The sequence below is a fragment of the Tachysurus fulvidraco genome, chromosome 20 (assembly GCF_022655615.1).
Source record: "Tachysurus fulvidraco isolate hzauxx_2018 chromosome 20, HZAU_PFXX_2.0, whole genome shotgun sequence".
Taxonomy (NCBI): Eukaryota; Metazoa; Chordata; class Actinopteri; order Siluriformes; family Bagridae; genus Tachysurus; species Tachysurus fulvidraco.
In genome coordinates, this window is record NC_062537.1 from 8,929,869 (window position 1) to 8,951,786 (window position 21,918).

A 21,918-nucleotide genomic window follows, 5' to 3' on the forward strand; every position below is an offset into this window, starting at 1 on the left:
CATTATGAAGAAGGCACTTACCTATTTTATCAGAACAATGCCCCTGTGCACATGCCCCTGTGCCCATTTCATTGTCTATGAAGACATGGTTTGGCGAGTTTGGTGTGTAAGAAATCCAGTGGCCTGCACACAGCTCTGACCTCAACCCCACTAAACACATTTGGGATTAACTGGAATATTAATTGCAAGCTGTGGTCAGTTGTTTATGTGCATTATATAGCAAAGTGTTGTCTTAGAATTGTACTGTAAATGTACGATTAACTGAATTGATGATTTGTGAAATAGGTCATGTTATATTGCTTTTGTAGACTGATTTATGATTCTTAATAAAAATAGTGTACTATAATGTGTGGAATGTCTCATCCTGTACACAGGTTTCTTTGTGGAGTTCGTGGAGAAAAAAGCCTGATTTGGAACAGAGGGTGACTTAGGAAGGTTATCAAAGGGGACATATGCTCTGGGAACATCTAAAACATCTAAAACAACTGTGTGTGTGTGTGTGTGTGTGTGTGTGTGTGTGTGTGTGTGTGTGTGTGTGTGTGTGTGTGTGTGTGTGTGTGTGTGTGTGTGTGTGTGTGTGAGAGAGAGAGTACTCATGACCTAACTTCTTGCACGTAATACTGTACAGCATGAGGATGTCAATAATTCCTGCTCACTTCTCTGTATGAGATTACTGACATAGTTGTGAAATCAGAAGCCCCAGCTTTAGAGCTCTCACATCTTCTAACATATACAGTGAGTTAGTTTCCAAGCTACCAGCTGAACATTGTCCCATCAGGCCACACAAGAACATGAAAACAGAAATGACTCTTGACCATTTGTCTTTGTTCCTGTTTTGTGGACGCTCAGTTCAGTAAAGATAAGGTCAGCGGGTGTGGTAAGCATTCAGTCATAAACCATGCATCTTTTATGACTTTACTCTATCGGTAAATGTAAATGCATGATCGTCTCTGACGCTTATCATTTATACTGTTGTTTGTAGCACTTAGCACCAACACCAGCACTCAGCACCAACCTTTACGGATAGTTGTTTTCTGTTTCTTTTAGAAGGAACTTTCTCTTGTCACTTCTTGTACTTGTATCAATGTATGCAACACTAAATGCTATAAGCTTGGATCACATAGAAATTCAGTGTACAAATCTGTGTACAATTAGTATCAGTGTACAAATCTGTGATTGTGAATACACAGTACCGGGCTGTAGGTGGGCAGTTGTGGTTCAAATTGTAAAAGCTCTGGGTTGTTGATCATAAGGTCAGGGTTCAACCACCAAGTTGCCTCTGTTGGGCTCTTGAGCAAGGTCCTTATCCTTTTCTGCTCCTGGAGTGCTGTATCATGGTTGACCTGTGCTCTGACCCCAACTCCCTAACAAGCTAGAATATGTGGGGGGAAAAGCATTACACTGTGCTGAAATGTATATGTGACAAATAATAAATGCTTCTTCTGGGTAAACTGAATATGTTACATACTGTACATTCTCCTAAGACTCCTAACAGTGTGAAAATGATTAAAACTTCTTATCATGCAATGAATAAATACATGTTGATATAACTTATGCCTTTGTGGACCTGTGGAAACATATTTCTGGACAGTATAGTGTATGTTTAGTGTATGGAATAACTTTTAGTAGGCTAGTGTAAACTTTAAGTTATAAACTGAACAGATTGTCGTATAGATACATTAGTGTTACAGTATATGGCAGGGGTAAGATTTAATATATATTTAATATATTTTTTATTTCACTTAAGGAAGCATACATCCTTACATGTGTGCTGTGATTCTCAGACAAGCTAAAATTGTTAAATACAGAGTGTGATCAATGTTCGGTGTTTACCAGGACATGAGTAACGTCACAAGAGGAATAAGTTCCAGCATTTTTGCAGAACAAGGAATACTTTCTGGTTAGAGTAGAGAGGAACTCTGAATTGGCATTCTCAAGCATACACCTGTTCATTTGAGCTATACGCACAGTACGTAAATGTAAAAGACTTTCTTCATGTTTTTTTTTCCTTCCTACAATTAACACACTGGTTTCAGATGAGAGGGGACGTAAATTAGCAACACTTATATCACTATTAACCAAATGAAGTTTAATTGAGTGCATTAATTAAGTGAAACAGCACATTAGATATTTAGCAAGACACATGTTGGAACTTGCATTACATATTTAGTACAGAGTTGTGTAAATATCCTCATACCAGTGACCTTCTTAATGACCATCATTCCCAAATAGCCCAATGTTAGGCCTGCTGGCTGAGTCATGTGTGAATTTTCATTCAAGTGATTTGCATTTGAAGTGTGAAGATATGTTTCAAAGAATACCATATTAATTCCACATATTCATCCAAATGAATGAAAATTACTCTGAAGTTGGTAAACGTGTTATATACAAGTTACAGAGATTTGATTAATGGATCGCTGGAGCTGCAACGCAAGCTTTTCATGTCGGCAATGCATGTGTGGAGCTAGATAACATAAAATAAACTGCCCTCTGTCGATACTGGGTGTGTTCAGTTTTCATACTTAACTGCTCATGACATGGTTTTAATCATGAGGAACCAGTTCCAACATCTACAGAATAAGGGACATTTGCATGGGCCCGCACAAACATACGCAAACACACTACATGTATTATATTAGGTTCCACTTTTTACACTTTACACTCTTAGTACAATTTAGTGCTCTCTTTCTCTTACTAATATATTATTCTTTACAGTTTATTCATTTCCATGGTGATGAGCAATCAGCACAAGGCAGTTGGTACATCAATCCAGCCCATGGTTATTACTCAACATGTGAATTACTCATGATTTCACAGAAGTGACAGCATGAAGTCAGTTTGCTATTGTAACACAAAAGACTGCTGTTTCAGTTTGACAAATATAATAATCACAGCCTAATATTTAGTCTAAGCCTTAGTCAGTGTCTAGAAAACTGTATTGGTAGTTATGTGACTTTTGTTACTGTTTAATTTCGTGCAAATGTGTACTATGTTAGAACAGCACTAGTGGAGTGTGGCTGCGTCATGCTCATGTCCCCAGAGTAAACTGAGTAATAGAAACTACAGACGAACTCAAATCAGTTCTCAAAAAATAATCCCTGACATTAATTGATAGAATGATTGATTAATACAATCATCCATCTTCACTAACTACTTGGTCCTTGTCAGGTTTACAGTGAATCTGAAGCCTGTTCCAGGAACGCTGTACACTCCGTGTGGATCAAACACAGACACACAGACTCACACACTCATTCATACATCAGGCCAATTTAGAGTTGTCAGTCCACCTACCAGCATGATGTCTGGATAGTGGAAGGAGCACACCAAGCAAAATTGCATTGACATGACATGAACATGCAGAAGTGAGGATCAAGTCCAGGACCCTGGTATAAATCTGTGTAAATATTATAATGTATTTTTCCCCTAATGTCCTATGGTGAAGGCCAGGAGTAAAATAAAATTTGTAAATAATAACAATGTCTATTAATGATGTCTATTGGTTTGGTTACAATTGCTAAGCAGTGATGTAGTATACAGTATAACAAAGTATCTTGTAATCCGCTGACAAATGTGGACAAAACATAAACAAATTTGGCTCCTGACTAAAAAACATTTAATGACAGAAGTTTTGCCAGTTCAAATACTATGCTACAGTCACAAAGCTGTCTGTGAGTTCATGTACTGTATGTGGAAGAGGGTAGATAGTGTTTTCCTCAGAGTGTGTTATGTTCCTCAGTAATGCAGCAAGGCTAGCAGTTCAAAACGCTGTAACTGGCTGGCTTCATGAATCATGGAGGAAGCATGTGTTAGCATTCACTCTCACCAGTTAGTATATCCTGTGATAGGAGAGAACTGGATTGTTGAGGGAATTGCCAAGTGACCACACTCGGGTTGAAAAAGGTGGGATTTTACATACTAACTTATAAAGGTATGCCTTTTCTAACATACTATTATGCTGGTTGCGGAAAAGATTATATGACTAATAAATGTTTTTATCATCATATTATCCATATAGGGTGGTGTGGTGGGACAGTGGGCTATTATAAATTGGTCAGTGAAGATAAATGAATGCATTAGCCATGTTAGCCCTTATCACACTGGATGCAGGAGTTCACAATCCACTTCTACAGTGCCACTTCATTATGAGTCTTATCTCACTGCCTAACCCAGCTTCTCTCTCTCTCTTCTTCATGTTTTTCTGATGTCTGACATTTTTTTCTTTTAGTTTGACTTTATGAACAACATGTTCAGACCTCAGAATCAGGATGTGTGTGTGTGTGTGTGTGTGTGTGTGTGTGTGTGTGTGTGTGTGTGTGTGTGTGTGTGTGTGTGTGTGTGTGTGTGTGTGTGTATAATTGTGTTTGCATGGGCTTTTAGGTTTACATCTGCTTTGCCTAAGAGAAATGATAGTTATGTTTGAAGCACTCTCTTTCCTGCTATACTTATCTGTTGAAGGTTCCTCTGTGCTGTGAAGAGTTTTGACTTAAGCAGAAAACTGACATTAAAGCTAAATGTCTGCCTACAACAATGGACACAAATAGTTCCCCAGATTATGATGATTGTGCACCTGATCATGAGATACAGTAGATTACCCTTAAATTCAAATTGCCTATGACTGTAAGCCATTTTAAAAACAAAAAGTTGTGTTATACTGCTAAAGCTAATGATGCCTTTAAAATATATACATTTCTGGTTATATCATGTTTCTTGAGGTTTATAGTTTATTGGACAACACTGCTGAATTCTTCCTAATTATAACTATTAACAGATACAGTAAAACGGATCATTATATAATATTACATTTCATTTAATCGTTATAATTATTGTTAATCTTATCTCTAATGTGGTTAAATGTCTTGTAATGAGTTGTTTATTTCACATTTATAGAACAGATCTTATGGCATCAGCATTTGTAAGTAAGAGTCGGTATGTTTTCTGTAAAAAACAAAGTCTTCAGGACAGAGCTTATTGCTTGCTTTCTGGTTTCTAGACATCATGACGAACTGTGACATTTGGTCTTACTCAATTCCAAGAGATAAACATAGAGACTGATGAGAAAATAACAAGATCTTGACACATGGATGATCCACATCATTGAACGTAACTATAAACAGATTAAAAAAAGGAAGTTAAATCTTTCACTCATGAATTAAAAATAATTATTGTTGCTATGAGATAAGAGGAATAAAACACAGGACATGATGTTACTGGAAATAATTAACCCCTTTATATCTCAACATACATGATGATTGACTGCTACAGGGTGTGTCCCTAACTGTGTCTCTAACTGTGTCCCTAACTGTGTCTCTAACTGTGTCCCTAACTGTGTCTCTAACTGTGTCCCTAACTGTGTCTCTAACTGTGTCCCTAACTGCATACTATCTGTAGAAGTAGAAAGCTCCTTCACTAATAAAGGAAGAGAAAAAATACTTTTTATTAGTAATTTGGTGTCAGGGGTCAAACAGGAAATATCCAAATGCAGTGACATTTGGATCAATGCACACAGATCACTAGTGATGACATGAAATTAACATGAGGAGTGAAAAGTGTTAGAAATCTGTATCATTCCATCTAAAGAAGACATTAACATCCAAAATGTTGTTGAGTAGTAGTAATGACATTAATCATATCAATTAATCACATTATTCATTTGTGTTTTTATTTATTAATATATTTAACAGACAAATATAGAAAATAGTAATAAACAGGAAAAATTAATATGTCCGATAAAAAAAACAAAACGATATTTTTACATTTATTGGAAATTGTGCTCTGTGTGTGTGTGTGTGTGTGTGTGTGTGTGTGTGTGTGTGTGTGTGTGTGTGTGTGTGTGTGTGTGTGTGTGTGTGTGTGTGTCAGACAATGCAATAATTCTTTTTTTTTCCCATGTCAATTATAAATGGGGCTTAATTTACTCCCTGGACTTGAGTTCTTTGTGCTTTGATGTAAATTGCTGTAGTGGAAAACTGTACACAAACTAACTGGGCTTTCTGCCTAATGATGTTCTGTTCCTCAGTCCTTTCTTTGCGTCCTTGTTTTATTTAATTATTCCCCCCCCCTGACCTCCATCATCCGCTTTCACCCCAAAGCCACACCTCTATTAGCGTTCTCTTTCTCATTTATTTATTTATTTATTTATTTATTTATTTATTTATCAAAGATCTCTCAGGAGAAATGGGAACTGGAGAAACGTAGGGTTTCCTGATCTGAACCTAACGTCAGAAATGCTCCTGCATTATTACACACTTATTACTATGGAGGTGTTTGGTTAGAGCTCGTCTGTCAGGTCTACAGAATGTACTACAGAATCATGCAACGTATCTCTTTCATTTATTCTAGGAAGATTAACAGACAATAAGATATTCCCAAAAGCATTTGAAGTATACCTAAGATCCTCAAGCTTGTTTTTTTGCATTCTCCTGGGAATGTCTCTGCAAGACGATAATATTCTTTATTCCTAAAGGATTTCTTTTTTTTTTTTTTTTTGCTGAAGGCTTTCTCTGTGATGTCTCAGGAGACTTAATAATGATTGTCTCTTGTTTGTCCTTTAGGTGTAAATGTTGTCAAATACTTTTTCCTAAAATTCCTGAGGAAGACAAAACATGAGGCATTCATTTTTTTAATTAAAGGAGACAGAATAGAGAAAATAGTCATGTTAGGCACTGACAGGATCCTGAGCGAATGCTGTAATGCTATACACCATGCTGTTGACTCTACCACAAACATGTTTCTTTTGTCATTTAGTTAAGTTATGTTTCAAGCATTGGCTGATGAGCTGTGCAGTAAAAATAAATGTAATATCCGAAGCTTAGAATGCCTGACATTTAACAAGGCATAACAGCTCCAAGGTCCCTGGTTCAGTGTCTCTTTTTGTCATCGTAAACCTGGTGTCTGTTTGGGTTTCCTCTTCGGTCTTTGGTTTTCTCTGTATATTAGTGTTCTTCTCATCTATTTAAATTGGCCATCTTTATATATATAAAACTGACTTCTCAGATCTAAGCACAGCGTGTGAAATTGATAAGATCTCTGCTAAACTTTGAGTAGAATACTGAACCTTTCCACAAGGACCATACATTTTTGTAAGTAATGTTTAGAGTTACAGTTTAATTGAGTAATATATATATATGCTAATATATACCAAAGAAAGCAAGGGAAAAAAAAACAGAAAAGAGAGCAGACTAGCATGTACATAGGTATATAACAATACCACACACACACAAACACACACACATTTGTTCTTTTCATCACGTTCTTTCATCACAATTTTTTCCACGACTAGCAAAGATTCACAAACATTAGTCTCTCTTTTACCTCCAGGTGGGTCATGTCTCCTTGCCTTTAGTCAAGCAGGTGATGCGTCCCCAAAATAAATATGCATGTTTCAGTCCAGGTGGCCTCAGGCAGGATAAGTCGACCTTGCTCAGGGAAAAAAAGGTGAGAGCAGACCTGCTAGACAGCTCGCTCATACCTGTCTGCCTCTCGCTGTCTGTCTGTACATCCCAGCAAGAGTGTGGCAAATGTTCTACGTGTCTAACTGTCTTAAAGGAGCTGTGTGTTATGTTGTTCCTCAAGATAAATACACTCTTCCGCATGGTAATTGGGACACTGACGGATCCGGGTGGTCAGCTGCCAGCTTAATTGAGAGGCCATGTCAGGATTGTCTTTGATTCTGTTTCCCACAGGCTGTAACCTGCTCTGTGTGTGTGTGTCTGTGTATGAGAGAGAGACTGTGACTGTTTGGTTATTTGATGCCTTATCTGGATGTGTAAATGTTTGTGTGTGTTGGCAGACTGCAGCAGAGTTTTTCTTTATTGCTTTAAGAAAAACAACAAAGGGACAAATGATTCCCTTTCGTATACTGAATTTAAGGTCAGCAGTAGGGACATGGAAATACCACAGATATTTCCATATGTGCAATAAGGCATCTGTGTGTGTGTGTGTGTGTGTGTGTGTGTGTGTGTGTGTGTGTGTGTGTGTGTGTGTGTGTGTGTGTGTGTGTGTGTGTGTGTGTGTGTGTGTGTGTGTGTGTGTGTGAGAGAGAGAGAGAGAGAGAGAGAGAGAGAGAGAGAGAGAGAGAGAATGGGGGGATTTACAGATCTAACTTCCTTAAAGTGGAGTTTGCTCTTGATACGATGACAGATAGGAGACCAGGTATAGGTACATACAGTAACTATAAGATTTTTATCTTATGCACACACACAAACTTCCTCAGTGTACAGACCCACACTTACATAGATAACACTTAATACTTCCCTTAAGCCCATATTATGCACAAGAGAGGTACTGTGTGTGTGTGTGTGTGTGTGTGTGTGTGTGTGTGTGTGTGTGTGTGTGTGTGTGTGTGTGTGTGTGTGTGTGTGTGTGTGTGTGTGTGTGTGCGCGTGTGAGTGGTGTGTGGGTGTGTGAGTGGTGTGTGGGTGTGTGAGTGGTGTGTGGGTGAGTGGTGTGTGGGTGAGTGGTGTGTGGGTGTAGTGTGTGTGTTTATAGTGTGTGTGGTGTGTGTGTGCATGTGTGTGTGTGCGTGCGTGCGTGTGTGTGTGTGTGTGTGTGTGTGTGTGTGTGTGTGTGTGTGTGTGTGTGTGTGTGTGTGTGTGTGCGTGCGTGTGTGTGTGTGTGTGTGTGTGTGTGTGTGTGTGTGTGTGTGTGTGTGTGTGTGTGTGTGTGTGTGTGTGTGCGTGTGTATATGCCAGACTCCAGTAGTGAATTGCAGCCCAAATGAATAAACCATGTCAGTCACTAGCACAAAGAGCACTGCAGACCTCACCAGTTTTTCTGAGAGACAGAGAGACAGACAGGGACAGCGACAGGCAGACAGAGAGATGAAAGGAGGGAGATCTTTTTCTTTTGCCTCTGTTCATCTCAGTCACCTCAATCCACTTTATCTTCATCAAATAGCCTAGAGATGTCCCCCCCCCCACCTATTATCAGAGTTAGAGTGTAGTGAAAATGAGAGATGTCTGATAGAGTCACACAAATGCAGGTTTTAAAGACATTTGATTGTTGAAAAAAGAATGCATGAAAATAATAATGACTTTTGTGTTTTAGACTTTTTGTAGCTCTGCTTGATGGAAGCTTTGCAGTGAAGTAAAAAAAAAAAGGTCTTATGATTCCATTTGACTATTTTGTCTTGATTTAGGTTCCATTTCTTTTTAATTCATGGTCATGAATATAAAGCAAGCATAAAGGAAGCAAAGTAATACAGTGACACTGACAGGCTTGGATTTTGATAATAAGATGCAAAAACATGACTTATTGCAAATAGCTTGTTATTCCTATGCCCTATACTTCATGTATTCCATCAATATAATTTCTTCATACATTCTTTCTAGCCACCGTATACAGAGGGACACATCCTGTGACCCAGGGGTTGAGTAACAACATGCACCATCTATAATGGCATTTTGAACACAAATCCTGCAGTTTCAGTCATTGTTCTGTGTGCAAGTCTTAACACGCTCAACAGCTGTCACAGCACACTCTGAGATTGACTGATATAATGCGCTGTGAATTTTAGCGCTCGTTATTCAGTGTATTCTCTTTGAATGCTTGCTATTCTAAGCCAGTGTTTAATGTCGTCTGTGCCTCCCTTTCACATGAACAGAAAACTCCTTGCGTGTTGGAATGTCGCCCACGCCTAGATGCCTGGAAGGTGTGTCTTGCTTATCACTGTGGCATACAGAGGAATTGTAGCTCAATCAAACCTGGAGCATATACGGGCTGGTAGATAGTTTCTGACTGATTTGGAGTGCATTTGATTTTGCCTTGCAAACATACAAATCTTTGTCAATAGTAAGAATTTGAGAAATCACTCAGAAATTCTTTTAAGCCTTTAACTTATTCTCTTCCCCAGCTGCTAATGTGCAACTATTACATTATCATTAGCCCTGAATAGTTTTCCATCTATTCAAATAATCTGAGATTGGGAGTAGTATAACATTACCGGTCCAGCAGCTTTATTGCTATAGATTAAGTAGTCTTAAGCTTTTAATTTTACATGAATACAGCCAGCGCCATATACACCACTCAGACAGAATACACAAGGGTATCTTACATTGTCATTACATGAGACATGGGATTGCAGAAAATTACAGTGTCGAATGTAGGATAACAATATACAAGATTCAACCTATTTAACCCTTTAACAGCCAGGAGTTGTTGGCAGGTCCAGGCAGATTGAACCTAATGCTTTCTTCTCATAAGTATTTACCTTTGTATTAATTTTGTTAGTTACATTCACACTAGCAAGCAAAACAGTCGATTGTGTCCTTGAGCGTTACTGTCACATGCATGAATAGTTTTACTGACAAACAGTGGCAGTAGGCTTCACAATCACAATTGGTACGAAAGGCTCTGGGTTAAGGCTCTGAGTTGTTGATTGGAGCATCCGGGTTCAAGCCCCAGCACTGCCAAGCTGCCACTGTTGGACCCTTGAGCAAGGCCCTTTACCCTCCCCACTCCAGGGAACTATATCATAGCTGACCCTGCACTCTCACCCCAAAGTCCTCAGTTGGGATATGCGGAGAAGAAAATTCTACTGCACTGTAATGTATATGTGGCGATAATAAAGGCCCCAAGGCTCAGGGACGTCAGAGCGACTTACATTTATTTCCTTTATACAACAGATAGTTAAGGGCCTTGCTCAAAGGCCCAGCAGAGGTGGCTTGATGGTCCCAGTAATTGAATGATCTTTCCATCAGCAGTCCGACATCTTTCCCCTTTACCACTTGACTTCATATTAGTTTTGCTGCCATTTTGTATTTAATAAAAGCAAGCAAACTCTGCTAGCTAACATTCACCATCGACACAAACAATCTCTGCTACGTCCTTCCAAGCTTTATTTTTTTTCATAATGTCTCTATAGAAAATAAATGAGATTATGATATAAGTAATGAGAGAATGATATTAGTATATGGCAGACAGAATAAGTTGCGACCAAGGTTATACGTTTTGCATCTATTGTGTGTGTGTGTGTGTGTGTGTGTGGTGTGTGTGTTGTGTGTGAAACAGTAAATGGAAACTAATTGAAGGTGCACAGTAAAATCTGATTTTCTTTTCTTTAACTCTATTTGTTTTGACAAGTTTGGAATATTTAACTCAAGTTTATAAGTTATCTTATCTTATCTAATATTAACCATTGTGAATTATTTTACGTGAAATGTTAAGGAACTAAAACCGTGACACAAACTTTTGAGTTTTATGGTACAAAAGGGTAGCTGACCTCTGTATCTGTGTTTCCTGTTAAAAGATTTTTAGTTATCTCTCTGCATAGCTTTTTATCTAGTCACAGAAACACCCAAGTGTACAGGGAAACCTCAGGAGTGTGTGTGTGAGAGCGTGTGTGTGAGTGTGTGTGAGTGTGTGTGTGTGTGTGTGTGTGTGTGTGTGTGTGTGTGTGTGTGTGTGTGTGTGTGTAGGTGTTTTGTGGAGGTCTGTGTGAGTGTGTGTGTTCTTAACAGCTAGAGCTAGAAAAGCTGGGAGTGTTCACTCCCTGGATTCTTCTTTCTGTTGAGATGAAATTCAACAGAATGAAATGTTCATATATCATTTAACGTTCTCTGCATTGTTATAAAATCAGGGTAGCGTGTGACGTCTGTAGAAGGGTGTTAATTCAGGTTTTGTCACTGGCAGGAGGCCAGTATATGCAGATCTCAAAGCCAACCATGGAAACACCTGATCAGTGCCCCTAGCCATCATTGTTACTCATTTACTAGAAGTTACAGTAACAATAATAGCATTCGTTTCAGGTCCTGTGGTTTAAAATGCATGGGCGTGTGTGACAGAGGTTTTCCCACGCTCTCCGTGTTTCCAGATAAGAAAGCAGCTTAATGATAATGTGATCAGCTTTGCTTAAGGATATCTCTTTACTTACTTTTAATGCAGCATGAAAAAAAGGGCGGTCTTTTAAAAGAGGCAGCCATCCATGAACTGGGTCTAGTGTGAGTGTGTGCCTTTTCCTGGAAGTACCCTCTGATATAGAGCTTTAGTGCCTAGTTTTCTTTAGAAAGTTCTCTTGTTACTTCAGTGGAAAAGAAAATTTAAAAATGCAAACTTTAGTCTGTGGGAGTCACGTGACCCAGAGGCAAAGTGCCAGACTGCATGCTGGCAACCGATTCTCGATCCAGAGGAGGTGAGACTGGAGAAGGGGAGTGAAAGAGGGAGAGAGAGAAGGAGGGGGTGGAGAGAGGAGGGTGGAGCAAGAGAACAAGTGAGTGAGTGAGTTAGAGAGAGGGAAACACACACGCACACACCCTCCACACACCAGCTCTTACCGGATAGACTACTCTACTTCACACATGGCTGTGTAACAAGAGTAACACAGTGGAGATAGAAAAAGAGAAAGAGCAGCAGGAATGTCAGCTCATGGTGGACTCTACTGCTTTACCTGTACAGCTGGGGATCTAGACCTGCAGTTCTTTCTTTCATAAAAGAGGAGAGCCTGAGACCAGAGGAGCTGCATTTCTTGGACTTTTAGAGGTACACATAAGTCATATGTGGATTTTTAATAGTCTGGATAGTCTTTTAGTGATTCTTTGCTCTCTTTTATACTCATACTTTTTTTTTTATTGTTGTTGTATCTATTACTATTGTGTGTGTTGTTCTGCTGTGTGTGTATACAAAACATTTGGTTATTTTAAAACCACAGTTTCACATTGTTCTTGACGCTTCCTCACAAGTGATTGCTACCTTTGCTGGACAACTGGTGTCTTTGTGTGTGTGCGTGTGTCTATGTGTGTGGTGTGTGTGTGTGCGTGTGTGTGTGTGTGTGTGTGTGTGTGTGTGTGCGTTGTGTGTGTGTGTTGTGTGTGGCCAGCATTGTTTTGGGTGGAGATACAGGTCTTTGAACCAAAGTGCCTTGTGGTCGTAAAGCCCCTGCCTCCAGACTGAGGTGTTAGAGATGACTTGGGGGGGGGGGGGGGGGGGGGGGGGGGGGCATCTTTCTTGTGTGCATGCTCTTTGATTCTGTGAGTGTGCAGTCAATATGTGGAGTAGATGGAGTGAAATCCATCTTCTGTCACACACACTTCCACACTTACTTTTTATATTGCATTGTAAGAGAGTGACTGGTCTCCTGAGCATGTACTGGAAGTGCTGTGTTTATCTGAACCTGTCAAAACTGGAGCCGTCCCAGAACTCAGAGAGTGTGCTGTCTCGTTTCATGATCTTGGCTATATCTTGGTTTGATGTCTCAGCTGTGCTCTGCTCTGACCTTCAGTGTGTGTGGGACTCATTTTTTTTTCTCGAAGTAAAGTCGATAAAAAGGCCTTTTCCGTATTTCACAGACTGTTTCGAACTTTGAAAAGAGTTAAAAAGAGAGTGGATGAGAGAGGAAGATGAGATGATGTTAAAGGAAGTCAAAGTGGAAGGGAGTGAGAAGGAAACGGGAAGACGACAGAGGCAAAGGTCAGGAAGGAAATAAAAACAGAGAGTAAGTGGTGGGAATAGAAGACAGGGGTCATAAGATGAAGAACATGTGAACGTAGAGAGACAGAGAGAGAGACATTTCTATTCTCTTGCTGAGGTCAGGAGGTCGCTTATGTATGTCTTGGCTGTGCAGCGTCACTGCAGTCATCCGACACACAGAGGGGAAAAAGGGACATTTGATTTCAGTGATATTTTGATATTTTCTTTTTGATCCTCATACAACTTACGAATGACAATCGAAGGAAGTCCCTGACCACTACGATCAACACTGTAGTGCTTATTACAGCGATGTTTATGACTAATATGCTGTCATTTAATTGTCTTTAAACACCCATTATAAAGCCATTTGAAGTGCAAAGTATGAAGAAAAGCAAATGAGGTAGACAGAGATGAGGTAGGGGGTGGGGGGGTTTCTGGGTGTAGAAGACGACTATAAAGACACAAAAGAGAGAAAGAAACACAGAAAGTGTGCCAAGGCTTTTTAATATACTGCATTCTGAAACAGGGAGTGTGAAGGAAAACAAGAATGCGTGAGAGATACAAAGAGTGATAGAAAGAATGATAGGATAAAGAAACTGACTTGCTTCTAGACTTTAAACATGTCCTGTCTCACACTCTACTTCTGAATGGAATTGCTTAGTGTGCAGTGTGGTGGAGGAGAGCCAACCCAAACAAAGACCTGCTGCCTCTCCTCCACTCCACACTGAGGAGAGTTAAGAGACAATGAGCCACGATTTTTGTGTGTGTGTGTGTGTGTGTGTGTGTGTGTGTGTGTGTGTGTGTGCGTGTTTGAGTGAGAGAGGTTTGAGTGAAAGAAAGAAAGCCTGTGTGTGTACATGCCTGTATGTACTGCTGACTCTGGTTTTAGTGGTTGGCTGTGTTTGAGTAGCTGCTTTTAGAAAGTGTCTGCTCTTTATCACACTCCAGTTGCCCTGGTGTTGTGACACACACACACACATACATTTGGCTTACTATTCTTGTAGGGACCTTCTATTAAAATAATTACTGATGCAGATAATGGATGCCATACAACATATAAAATTTAACCTAACCTTAAACTAAATAACCACTTTTAGGTGTCAGGTTTTTTTTTATTTTTATTTTACTATTAGTGTTTAATTTAATCTATTTATTTTAAAAAATGTTTCCATAGACAACTATTCTCATAAGGTCAAAACTATCATCTTGTTGTGACTTTCAGTCCCTACAAAGATATAAAAACTCGCCCACACACACACACACACACATGCTATAGAGAGAAGATTACACTCAGCAAGCAGCCTCCTTCCATCCCAAATGGTTGGCCTTATCTGCTCTTTTCTATCGCAGTCACAACTCGTTTTGGCTCAGTCTGGATGTCTGACTTGGTGATTTAAACACAGTTTCTTCTAATGTAGATTATCTGCAGAATTGGGTTGTATTTTTTCAGAGTCATCCCTATGAATTGCAAAACAATAAGAAAAAATGTTGAGGTAAGGTTCAATAGAAATACTGGATGCTTAACCGGCCATTAAACACTTAGAGGGGGTGGAGTGTATAGTGTGAAAGAATGAATGATATTTTTGGCTATGTGGTTCTTACTGTGATGAAGCACACTTAACCTAGAAGAACTAAAAGATATATGCTTATTGGGTTGAGTTTAGGGTTAAGTATATCATTATCGAGCTGTTGTAATAAACAGGTCACTGGAAATACCCTTCAAATGTAACAGTGTTTGTTGTGAAACATGGAGGCTGTGCTCTGAGTGCACAGGAACCCTGAAGCGACTTTACTTCAGCCTTCTGCCCCAATGGAGAAGGGTAGATGGGTACATCAGGGTACAAGGTGGGGGTGGAGAGTGGTTGTGGAAGCATGTGAATGTAGGTGTTTGTGTATATGAGGGGGTTGGATGCTGCTTAAATGGGTCGTAGCATTTCCAGAACATGTCTATAGCACACCTTAATGAAGTCAATAAGAGACCATGCCACATTTGTATATGTGTGTGAGAGAGTCTTTATAGTGACCTAGTTTTCCACACTGCTTTTTTTGCCACAGTTATAACTATCGTGTTGACACTTATATTCATAGATTAAAAATACTATATTTAAAAAAATGTACATGTTGCATTCAAATGAAATAACGCTTGTGTTATCTCATACAAATTTCCTCCTTCGTCCTTTATCAGCTCCATGAATGAATGAGCTGCACGTGTTATGGGCTTCCTGACCTCCCCTGCTGCTTCCTCCTCTCTTAAGCTAATGTGTGTCTTCCTAATGCGCCGTGTCCCCCCGCCTCAGTATTAGCATAGGAGTGTATAGCTGTTTAAGCAAAATCGCCCAGAGGGGGGAGCAGGAGGAGACACAGAGGAGGGGGTTGGGGGTCTGGTGAGACGTTTTCTGGGTGAAAGAATCTGACATTTGAAAAAAGGCCTACAAATTTGTTTTTTCATCCTTTTCATCCCGCGATGTATAATTAATGTTCACTTTCTCTACATCTTTTTACTCCTCTGTGTTTCACTTTTTCTTCTTCTTCTCATTCTTTACATGCTTTGAGAGAAGACATGTACAGTGTGAAGTGCATATCTTTCCAAAGGAACAGTAAAAACATCTAGAAAATTTTGTTGTTTTGTGTGTTTGTGTGTGTGTCTGTGTTATTCTTCCACCAGCGTCAGTGTAATGCCATTTGTCTGGTTTTACTGGCTGCATGCCAACATTTCAGATTCATTATGAAACGGTTTTAGGTAAATGGACAAAACACACACACACACATATACATACACACACATACACACACACACACACACACACACACACACCACTCAGACACTGTAAATGAGCTGTAAATGAACCAATATAATGGCTTGGATTAGTGCATTCCTGAATAGTCCTACATTGGCCCAAACAGAGAGTGTAGCCAATTCTTCTGTCTTCAGCAGAATCACCTTTGCATTTCACACCCACTCACAGTGGGTGACAGTAACTAGTTTTAGTATGTTTGTCACGGTGAAGACAATAAAAGTGGGTATTATTATTTGTTCCTTTGTCTGATTGGCTGTTTTGCTGCAACAGTTCCAGATGTTGGGTGCCAAAACTTTTGCTACATTGTGTATTGAAACTAAAATAATTTCTGGAGTTTTTACCATTTGGTGACCTGATAAAAAAATAAAATAAAAAACCCATTAGCTTAAAAAAAACTCCTTATTTTTAGTTCAGTATTATTTGCATAGCTCTTTTAAGGACATATGTTGTCACAAAGCAGCTATATCAATTCAGGATATACATTTTAAATGTTTCAATTTATCCCTAATGAGGAAGCCAGAGTTGATGGTGACAAGGTAAAACTCCCTGAGATGATATGAGGTAGAAACCTTGAGAGTAACCAGAGAAAAAAAAGGAACTTACTCTGAGTGACACCAGATAGTGCGATTATAATTTATTATTGTTTCAAGGTGACATAATCTACAGTAATCTCATGTATCTTTGGGTTGTCTATACATGGTCATCCTCAGCATTTAGTCCACAGGTCTTTAACAGTTATTACTTAATAACCCTCATTACTTAATAAATTGCAAAATACTGTTCTCAGATCAACAATTGCTTCATTTTTCTCACACCCTCTTGTAACTGACTCAGCCTATTAGCAATGACCAGCTTGTTAGAGGAGCTCACAAACCCATGGGCCATTCTCTTACTTGTTATAGATGCTATATCAGTTTGGTGACAGAGGTCAAAAGATGAAATGACACTCAGAGGCGGCACACAGAAGAGAGAAACTGAGTCTATAAGTGTGTGTGTGTGTGTGTGTGTGTGTGTGTGTGTGTGTGTGTGTGTGTGTGTGTGTGTGTGTGTGTGTGTGTGTGTGCGTGTGCGTGTACAGAAGGAAGAGTGTTGATGAGTTTCTTTTCCACTTGGCTGCCTCACTGTAGTGTGAAATGATGAGCCCAAGAGTAAAAGGTATTTAACCCACTCACACACATGAGTGTTTTTGTGATCAAGCAGCTTCTTTTGTGTACATTTATTTCAGTAACTCAGATTGTTCAATGGAAAAGTCCAAGATGGCAGCCTGTTTGACTTCTCTCCCTACATGTTTTGAGGCAGTCTTATTGTTTGTGTCCCTGCACTGCTTTTTTTTTTGCATTTCTTCCCCCTTTGGGCTGGAACCTGCTGACAGAGGAGATCCTTTGTGTGATCTTACCCTGGAACTTGACACAAACCCCCCACAGCACTAGGACTGCAGTGTGTCTGTCACACGTGCCTTGCAGTCAGGCTACCCGATTACATGTTTCAATAAAATCGCCATTCTGCTACCTGAGGCAAGAGGCAGGAAGTCATGAAAGCCACCCAGGCCCATGTTTTTTTTTTTGGTTTTTTTTTAAGAATTTGAAGTGGATTTCTCCTTATACTTTTTATGCAAACTACAAAGTACAAGTTTGCTCTCTTATTGTAAATGATTAGAAATATCTAATGCAGGATAATTCATACTGAAAGAGAAATCACATTCGCAATGCAGGTATCGCATTTGCAGAAACTTCTTATAATTTTTCTAAATCTAATACTTTGGCTTTTACTAACATCATTAAATCATGTGTTTAGAGAACGTTGCAGGAACGTTACAGCCTTCATGTAAACTGCCAATATTTATAGAATTTTTTTAATAACATTCTCTGCTAGCTGTTTTTTCTTTGATCAACTTTACTCAAAACTCAAAGGACTTCCTGTTACCTGAATGTTAAATAAGTCTCTTTTTTTTACATAAAGTATAAATGTTCTTGCAACTCTTTTAGCTTTTGTAACATCCCTTCCCCCATATTGTATGATAAAGATTCTCATAATTCTCAAAATTCTAAGAACATTGTGGAATTTCTAAAATGTTTCTAAAAATTTCTATTACACCCTCAGAGCACATTACAGATAATCCTTCTCAGAACCTGTTGAATAAATGATAAAACTTTTTGCTAATGTTCTCTCTTAGCAGAACAACTTTACCAGTAAATAAGACAGAATTCCTCCTGACTGTACTGTATATATGTTTTGGTGCGGGTTGCTAAAAAGAGTGCTGTTAATTTGTTTATGAAAAGCAACAGTGTGTGCATTGTGTGTTTGTGGCCGAAACATGCTCGATCTCGGTGCCTGCTGTGGGAGATCATAGCTCAGAGGTAAGAGATGGGAGTGGTGTGTATGTGCTCAGTGATGTGTAGAATTCATGGTTATATATAGATATGTGAGTGTGAGTGTGATCTGCTGGGGCTTGGAGTAAGCTAGTTGTTTCAATAACGTTGTTAGAAATTGTATATTTACGTCATTGGAGATGTTTATATACCAGCAATAGTACAATTTTAATACTGTATACAGGGTTTTACTCAAGCACACACACATAGATAAACAGATAAGCCAGTTTGTTGTCTCTGCTCCAACGAAGTGCGATGTTAGGATGAGTCTATTGTGATTCAAATGTAATGTAGCTCTTAATACAAAATGAGCACAAAAGCAAAAACCACAGTGACTGACTGCTTAACAGGTAATGTTTGTAAGCGTGGGTCATACATGGCCTCCAACGATGGCTGTTACTATTTTAGAAAAGGTTGCACGGTCTTTTAACCACAGCAGCGTAGATTACGGAGACAATGTTGTACAAAATCTACTCTTCTAAGTTCTGAACTCTTTATAATTTTCTTTGAAAATTTGACCATCTTCAAGAGCATTTGGTGTGTGTGTGTGTGTGTGTGTGTGTGTGTGTGTGTGTGTGTGTGTGTGTGTGTGTGTGTGTGTGTGTGTGTGAGAGTTCATTGTTTGTGTGTGACATTCTGATGTTCTCCAGGGCCAAAACAAAAGCTGCAGTCTTACACCTCCCTCTCCGCCTTTTCCTCTCCTTTCTTCTTTTCTACACACACTTTGTTTGCAGACAGTGGATGTTGACCCAGGTGCAGCAGGACAGGAGAACCCTCATTCCACCTCTTTAAAATTGTCCCTCTAAACCCCCCTGCCCACCTCCCTTCTTGTCTGGTCTTGCCAGGGCTTGTATGAACACCGACCCATCAGCTGAGGGAATTTCTAAGAACTAGCCTCAGGTGTATTAGGTGTGTCCGTGTGAACACCCCCCTCCCCCTTCGCTCTCTTTCTGTCGTACTAAATACCTGTCCTGTGCACAAGAGCCTAGCAGAAAAAAACAGTTCAGAAGCTACTATGGTGTGTACAAAAGCACTGGCTATGTGCCATTTACAAAAACTAGCAGATTCTAGTTTACATGTTCATAATGGTTACATGCACAAGTGGAGGAAGAAACATAAACAGGTATTATGTGTGGAATTTTGTCATTGAAGGCATTGAAAAAGGATCTAAGCTTCTCTTCCACGTTGCTTCTTCTCTTGACTCACAGCTTCAGAACCTTGAGTTTGATCCTTTAAACTGTTAAATGTAGAGATATTATCCAGGTCATACTTCTGCAGTCGTGGCCTAATGGTTAGGGAGTCTGATTCGTAACCCAAAGGTTGTGGGTTCGAGTCTCGGGCTGGCCATGACTGAGGTGCCCTTGAGCAAGGCACCAAACCCCCCAACTGCTCCCCAGGCGCCGCAGCATAAATGGCTGCCCACTGCTCCAGGTGTGTGTTCACGGTGTGTGTGTGTTCACTGCTGTGTGTGTGCACTTTGGATGGGTTAAATGTAGAGAACAAAATTCTGAGTATGGGTCACCGTACTTAGCCGTATGTCACGTCACGAATTCCCAGCATAACTAGTGTATTGAAACAAAAAGTGCTGAATGAGCCGCACATCTCTGTAGCAACTGACCAGTGTTTTTATTTATTTATTACATACACAGAATGAAGAAGAACACTTTTATAAATAGAGTACTGTTTAGAAATTTTATACTTCTTCTATCACATAGCATGATATTTTTGTTTGGTTGGAGGTAGGTTTCTTATTTATCTGCTACTAAATAAGTATTTCATAATTGTATCTTCTATATCTAAATTTGTATTTCAACTAAACAGAAAAGAAAACATCCTTAAATGAGGTCTCAGCAACACAAGTAGCTTTCGCACCATTTTGTTGCCACCATTTGGTCTGAACAGCATACAAAACATTCAGTACCTTCTGCTTACCACATCATCCAACATGTTTATTTGATGGATATCTTGCAAAGAGCCTTTTATGATTCTAAAATGTTGAGTTGGGTCAATTCTCAGAACCTTTCTGTTGAAGTATAATTATTTAGCAACAGCTTGCTTTAGCGAGTAACTGCATGTTTGTCTGCTAAAAGTGAGGCAGCTGTTAAAAGTAGACTAACATAGAATTAGACAATTCAACAACTTAAAATGAGAGGAAACATGTGCACGGTTAGTAGCTTTCTATTCTTCTTTATCACTCGCTGTGCAGTATTTTCTTTATGTTTAATTCAAGAAAGCTTTACAACCTGCCGACTTGCAGGAAACTTTTAAAAAGCTAGCCCGCTTTCCTCTCGCTAATTCTATTTCTATTCAGGGAGCTGCAGTGTGCTGAGTAAACACTCATAATGGCAGGTGATTAAGCCTCTGTTTTCCCACTCATGGTCTCTACCACTCTTCTGAAAACCAGTTCCATCTCACTGCAGTTTCTCTTGTAACATTTAGCAAAGCTTGTGTTCCTAGAATGAGAGTGTTTGTACAGTATTTCGTCTGTGTGGTGTGTTAGACATAGTGCCTAACCTGGCCATGAGGCTTATAAATGGGATAAAAAAAAAGACATGAAATGATGAATGTATTAAAACTAGAATCTCAGTTCTGTTTCATTCATTCATTTATTAAACCAGTCAGACAGCTTCTAGAGTCTCAGACTGTGTCTCTGTGTTTGATTGTGTATCTGTGTGTGTGTGTGTGTGTGTGTGTGTGTGTGTGTGTGTGTGTGTGTGTGTGTGTGTGTGTGTGTGTGTGTGTGTGTGTGTGTGCATGTGCGTATGTGTGCATGTGCGTATGTGTCTTAGGCTGCAGGGCTTTGTTCAGGCGTGTCAGTGGGAGAGTGTTAATGATAAGTTCTCTTAGCCAAACTCCTTCTCTCTGAACAGCCGAAGGGGCCATCTGTGCTCCCCCAAAATACCCCCAACCCTCTTCTTCTCCTCTTCTCCTGCATGTCATCACTCCATCACTGTACAATCCCCTCTGCTCTCTAAAACAGCGGACAGAAATTAGCCCCATTTTCACACCATCCCTGCCTATTAACCACCATCTAGCCATGAGTGTGTGTGGGTGTCTATGTGTGTCTGTGTGTAGAAGATTTTTAAACAGGTATTTTCAGGGCTTTCAAGGCAGCTATCCACAAGTCAGGTATTGAAATAGATTAAGCCGTTAAACATAATCAGTGACAGAAAACAGAGTGAAGTGTTGCAGTGACATGCAGCAGAGATAAATCACAATTAATATTAACATGCAGATCATTCAATGTTTACTGTCTACCAATTTAACCCTAGCTTTGACTGAGGGATGGAACTTTTACTGATTAATTAATTACTACTGAATTATTTAAGAAATGTGATTAAGTACTCTAG

The 21,918-nt window shown here is 39.4% G+C and overlaps 1 protein-coding gene across 3 annotated transcripts in view; it reads left to right on the forward strand.

Moving 5' to 3' along the window:
* The first annotated feature begins 12,210 nt into the window (after positions 1–12,210).
* Positions 12,211–21,918, forward strand: part of tiam1a (TIAM Rac1 associated GEF 1a) — a 52,074-nt gene continuing 42,366 nt past the window's right edge. For 2 of the 3 annotated variants that reach the window (XM_047804690.1, XM_027171747.2), the window contains exon 1: positions 12,212–12,474. The gene's annotated coding sequence lies outside the window, so the exon portion shown is untranslated. Of the gene's footprint in view, positions 12,475–21,918 lie in introns of all 3 variants that reach the window. The other variant, XM_047804691.1, reaches the window with a different exon arrangement.